The following is a 6,575-nucleotide window of genomic DNA, read 5'->3' as shown; positions in this document are numbered from 1 at the left end:
ACATAGTAGGGAATAAAAGGTAGTTATTTTTGTCACTGCAGTCTAACACTGCTAGGATGCCTCCTTGGGCCTGCAACAATATTTTCTCCTCTGGATGGCAGCAACAGCTTGCTGAGATGCTTTTAGACTAACAGAAGGAAAAGAATTTTAGAGTGGGAAAGGCTCTATGTTTTAGTACTCAAAATTCAGTTTGGAAATGATGAAATGGTGATCCAGCAAGCTAGCTAGTGACAATATTAGAAACTGAAGCCTACAGTAGCTTCTATTAAAAAAAAGATTTTATTCTTGGCTTGATTTGAGGAATGAAAGAAATGTTTCTGAGCACAAAATTGAACTCTTGAGAAAGGCTGCTGAAAGAATGCTTATTGCTTTTAAACTGTTTTAAAGGTGATACAACATATTTCCAGTTTTTCTTTATCAAGCAATTTCAAGACAAAGAGATACGATTTTGAAATTCAACCAAGGTGGCATGAGTCCTGCCACTGACCTTAAGCCTAGAATGATTACTCATCCTTTCTGAATCTGTTCCCTTATCTACGAAATGAAAAATGTACCTACTGTGCAAGGATTTGCATGAGGAATAAAAATAGTCTATGTAATGCATCTAGCACAGTGCTTGGAACACTGCAGGTTCACAGCACCGTTCTTATCAGCCCTCACTTACTGATTGCTAGTCTCCTTTCTAAGGACCCAACCTGAGCTTTCTCATTTTATCTTTACAATAACCCTATGAGGTGGATAGTGTTATTGATCCTCCTTTTTCCATACTGTTAGATAGCTAATAAGCGGTAGAGCTAGAATTCATACTTGAGTAGTCTGACACCAGACTGTGGGACTGACCACTTTACTTCCCTGCCTCTATTACAAATGTTTTCTATCTGTGATCAAGGAATTAATGTACTAGGCCTTGGAGCTCAGAAATTAAGAAGTAGGAGCACATGTTAAATTGGCTGTCATATGCAGGCACTAGGCTAGACATTTCAAAAAGATTTTCCCATTTTAGTTACTATTTTTTTTTCAAAATTTTTTTCAATTTAGTTACTATTTAATCACTGTCTTTATCACCTCTAAAAATTCATGAAATTTTCTAGAACCCTACAGATAGAAGCTGCTTTATTTTGAATTATAATAGTGCAGCTCTTGTTTCCCAGGATTTTTTAACTGCAGCTCTCCTTCCAGAAGGTAGGTTATCACATGGTTATTTATGGAAGAAACACTAATGAGATGCTAGGTTGACAGATGATACAAGATATGTGGTACCTTTGCTTCAGTTCAGTTCAGTTCAGTTGCTCAGTAGTGTACGACTCTTTGCGACCCAATGGACTGCAGCATGCCAGGCCTCCCTGTCCATCACCAACTCCCATAGCCTACTCAACTCATGTCCATCGTGTTGGTGATGCCATCCAACCATCTCATCCTCTGTTGTCCCCTTCTCCTCCCGCCTTCAGTCTTTCTCAGCATCAGGGTCTTTTCAAATGAGTCAGTTCTTCGCATCAGGTGGCCAAAATATTGGAGTTTCAGCTTCTGCATCAGTCCTTCCAATGAACACCCAGGACTGATTTCCTTTAGGATAGACTGGTTGGATCTCCTTGCAGTCCAAGGGACTCTCAAAAATCTTCTCCAACACCACAGTTCAAAAACATCAATTCTTCAGCACTCAGCTTTCTTTACAGTTCAACTCTCACATCCATACATGACCATTGGAAAAACCATAGCTTTGACTAGATGGACCTTTGTCAGCAAAGTAATGTCTCTGCTTTTTAACATGCTGTCTAGGTTGGTCATTGGTTTTTTTCCAAGGAGCAAGCATCTTGTAATTTCATGGCTGCAGTCACCATCTGCAGTGATTTTGGAGCCCCCCAAAATAAGGTCTCACTGTTTCCATTGTTTCCCCATCTATTTGCCATGAAGTGATGGGACCGGATGCCATGATCTTAGTTTTCTGAATGTTGAGCTTTAAGCCAACTTTTTCACTCTCCTCTTTTACTTTCATCAAGAGGCTCTTTAGTTCTTCACTTTCTGCCATGAGGGTGGTGTCATCTGCGTATCTGAAGTTATTGATATTTCTTGCGGCAATCTTGATTCCAGCTTGTGCTTCTTCCAGCCTAGCGTTTCTCATGATGTACTCTGCATATAAGTTAAATAAGCAGGGTGACAATATACAGCCTTGATGTACTCCTTTTCCTATTTGGAACCAGTCTGTTTTTCCATGTCCAGTTCTAACTGTTGCTTCTTGACCTGCATACAGATTTCTCAGGAGGCAGATAAGGTGGTCTGGTATTCCCGTCTCTAATAATTTTCCAATTTGTTGTGATCCACACAGTCAAAGGCTTTGGCGTAGTAATGACCAAACACTAACTTGTCTGAGAAGTCGAAATACTGTTTCCATAAAGAGCAGTTTTGTGTGCAGCCTACTTTTTTAAAAGTTTGATTGAAGGGAAGTAATGGTGGGGGGGTTATCAGAGAAGAGCAGCTTTGAGGAAAGGCTATTGTGAAGATTCTATAATATGGCTCTCATAATTACATGGAATCTAAAATCTTAGAATTGGAAAGAACTTGGAGATCATTTAGGGCTTCCCTGGTGGCTCAGAGGTTAAAGCGTCTGCCTGGAATGCAGGAGACCCGGGTTCGATCCCTGGGTTGGGAAGATCCCCTGGAGAAGGAAATGGCAACCCACACCAGTACTCTTGCTTGGAGAATCCCATGGAGGGAGGAGCCTGGTGGGCTACAGTCCATGGGGTCGCAAAGAGTTGGACACAACTGAGCGACTTCACTTAGAGATGATTTATTCTAACTTTGGACTCATTCTACAGAGAAGAAAACAGCACCCAGAGAGAGGAAGTGTCTTTCCCAAAGATAGAACTCGGGTTTCTTAACTCCCCTACTCTGTGGCCAATCCCTGTAATCCAGTATAAAATATGTATGTCACAGACTGGATCTGGCAATGAGGAAACAGTATTCTTTTTCAAACTTGGTTCTCAGCATAATTTGATATGTAACGCTGCAGTCAGTTGTACCCTGAAAAACTTGAAAGGATGGTATTCCAAGAATTGGTATTGTTTTGCTCCTCTTTTACTTTTTCACACATGCTTCCCAGGGGCAAAATAAGGGAAATTCAGTCTGGTGGGTAAAGTGGGGTGGGGCAGGTTTGAGACCCCGTGAGAAAGTCAGACCCCGCTGTAGTCCATACAGCTTGTATTTTAACTTGAAGGCAACGAGGAGCTATTGAAGGATTTAGAGCAGCATTTAAAGCATGAATATAGTTGCTTTTAAGTATTTTTTTTTAATCACAATAACATATGGATTGTTGTGTGAATTCAGATGCTACGTCTAAAGCCAAGTTCTCCTTGTATTTCCAGTCTCCCCTCAGAGGTAACCACCACTCTGGTGTGTATACATGCATATGAGATATAGCTAGGATTATTTTGCACATGTGTTTTAAAACAAATATTATCCTGTCGAAAAAATCAATTTGAGGAAAAGAGCTTGGCTTTGGGCAGTTTTGAGAAGCAGCTGGCCACCTGTTTACTTTGCTTGGTGTTCACAGAGTATTTTGTGAACATTCCAGTTTGTAAGTGAGATTCTCACACAGGGACTGGTGCTGTGGGAACCATCTGGCAGACCCTAACCATGACAGCTGCAAACCCTCCAGCCACACCCACCAGGCCTGCTTGCCCCTTGGCTCGCCCTGGCTCCAGAGTTTGCTTCCTGCACTTGTGCGATTGTAGGGCAGCTGGAATCCACAGATATTAACTGTTCCTTGTTCACAGATTAGGGAAAGGACAATGTGCTTGCCATGTGTTATGGAACAACTGAAGGTCCAAATATGACCATGAGTTCCTTTTCTAAGGGAAACAAAAGATTTATGATTTGGGGTTTGATCTTTTAACAAAAGTATAAATATAACAAAATGTATCTATTTAATAAAATGGCTTTCCTTTATCAACAGTCAAATTAAAAGTTATTATTACCAAAGTAACCAGAATATCCTTATTACCAGAATAAGGATTTTTAATACATTGGAGCAAATCCATAATTCATGTCTCTTTAGTGTAGATACTCAAGTGAGGTCTGGGAGTGTGGGATATAAGCAATACAGCTTTAGGAATACAAGCAGATAGATTTATTTATTCACTAATTAATTCATTCAATACACATTTAGTGCTTATTATGAACCAGGTCATAATAATTAATGCACTGGTTAAATCACTGTTTGATTTTCTAAATTAAAACTCCCAACCCATTGCAGGAGACAGATAAACAATGTAATGAGTACCTATAATGGGTTTTACATACAACCAGTGATTTGCCAGTTATTCTATTCATTAAACTTCTCTAAATTTTTAAGAAAAACATCCAAGGTTAAAATTCTTCCACAAAAACATTCAGAACCTATGTGGTGCAAAAAACAGAAGACCACTTTCTGTTGTTGTATACTCAGTCGAGTCTGACTCTTTGTGACCCCATGGACTGTAGCCCACCAGGCTTCTCTGTCCATGGAATTTTCCAGTCAAGAATATTGGAGTGCGTTGCCATTTCCTTCTCCAGGGGATCTTCCCATCCCAGGAATGGTCTCTTGTGTCTTCTGCATTGGCAGGCAGATTTTTTAACCACTGTGCCACTTGAAAAGCCCACTTTCTGTTACTGATTTGAAATTCTGAACAGGTGATTTGGCAGGGGTTTAGGGGGGTGGATATGTTACTGTGTTCTTGGGAAATGTATCTGGGATTTGTCCCAATCCTAGACTGGGATCCAAGGCTCCTAAGCAGGAAGGCAGAGCTCATTACTTAGGATGCAGTTTACTCTGATTCTTTCCTGCCCCTAATCCCCAAAAAACATTTGCCAGGATAAAGGCAAAGGCCTTTAATCAGGTACAAGTTTTCCCTGAAACAGATTAGGTAGAGGTTTTTTTCAGCAGGATCTTACTGCGAGACTACTAAAAAGCTTTAAACAAGGAGCTTTATATGTTATTCAGCATTTTCATACCTCCAAATATTTTAATGAAAAGGAGAGTCATGTACTTTGCAAAATCTTACATAAGTGATTATAAATATATTCAGTTCAGTCGCTCAGTTGTGTCTGACTCTTTGTGACTCCATGGACTGCAGCACGCCAGGCCTCCCTGTCCATCACCAACTCCCAGATTTACTCAAATTCATGTCCATCACATGGGTGATGCTGTCCAACCATCTCATCCTCTGTTGTCCCCTTCTCCCGCCTTCAGTCTTTCCCAGTATCAGGGTCTTTTCAAATGAGTTAGTTCTTTGCATCAGGTGGCCAAAGTATTAGAGTTTCAGCTTCAGCATCAGTCTTTCCAATGAACATTCAGGACTGATTTCCTTTACTATGGATTGGTTGTATCTCCTTGCAGTTCAAGTAACTCTCAAGAGTCTTGTCCAGCACCACAGTTCAAAAGCATCAATTCTCTGGCTCTCAGCTTTCTTTATGGTCCAACTCTCACATCCATACATGACTACTGGGATGGATCTTTGTTGGTGAAGTAATGTCTCTGGTTTTTAATATGCTGTCTAGGTTGGGCATAACTTTTCTTCCAAGGAGCAAGCATTTTTTAATTTCATGGTTGCAGTCACCATCTGCAGTGATTTTGGAGCCCAAAAAAGTAAGGTCTCTCACTGTTTCCATTGTTTCCCCATCTATTTGCCAGGAAGTGATGGGACTGGAAGCCATGATCTTAGTTTTCTGACTGTTGAGTCTTAAGCCAACTTTTTCACTCTCCTCTTTCACTTTCATTAAGAGGCTCTTTAGTTCTTCTTCACTTTCTGCCATAAGGGTGGTGTCATCTGCATATCTGAGGTTATTGATATTTCTCCTGGCAATCTTGATTCCAGCTTCTGCTTCATCCAGCCTGGCATTTCACATGATGTACTCTGCATGTAAGTTAAATAAGTAGGGTGACAATATACAGCCTTGACCTACTCCTTTCCTGATTTGGAACCAGTCTGTTGTTCCATGTTCAGTTCTAACTGTTGCTTCTTGACCTGCATACAGACTTCTCAAGAAATCTGTAGGTAAGATTTCTGTAGGTAAGGTGGTCTACTATTCCCATCTCTTTAAGAATTTTCCTGTTTGTTGTGATCCACACATTCAAAGGCTTTGGCATAGTCAATAAATCAGAAGTAGATGTTTTTGTGGAATTCTCTCGCTTTTCCCATGATCCAGCAGTTGTTGGCAATTTGATCTCTGGTTCCTTTGCCTTTTCTAAATCTAGCTTGAACATCTGGAATTTCACCGTTCACGTACTGTTGAACCGTGTTAATAATGTTAATAAATATATGAACATTCTCTATTCCTATAAGGGAAAGTGATGAAGGAGCTGGCCGGTCAGCGGGAGCTGTTCCTGGAAATTCCCAAGACCTCAGCACAAGTCTGGAAAGGGAGGTGGAGGTGTTATGGTGGAGGATTATGGGGGGCATTTGTGACCGTGCCAAAGGAAAAAAAAATCTTGTCAAGAAAAGACAGTATACAAAGACTTGTTCATCAAAGCCTGTAACCCAAAGGAGTTCGCTCAAAGCTTTATGCCGAGAATTGCAGGCGAGGCAGGTCCCAAGCGTCAG

General features: G+C 40.7%; 1 non-coding gene across 1 annotated transcript; it reads left to right on the top strand.

Annotated features, from left to right (window-relative positions):
• The first annotated feature begins 2,575 nt into the window (after positions 1-2,575).
• On the top strand, positions 2,576-2,647 carry TRNAS-GGA (transfer RNA serine (anticodon GGA)). The gene has a single exon. It is a non-coding gene; the product is annotated as a tRNA-Ser (tRNA).
• Positions 2,648-6,575: the final 3,928 nt, after the last annotated feature.

This window comes from Bos indicus, chromosome 10 (assembly GCF_029378745.1).
Source record: "Bos indicus isolate NIAB-ARS_2022 breed Sahiwal x Tharparkar chromosome 10, NIAB-ARS_B.indTharparkar_mat_pri_1.0, whole genome shotgun sequence".
NCBI classification, from domain to species: domain Eukaryota; kingdom Metazoa; phylum Chordata; class Mammalia; order Artiodactyla; family Bovidae; genus Bos; species Bos indicus.
This window is presented reverse-complemented; position numbering and strand designations above follow the sequence as displayed.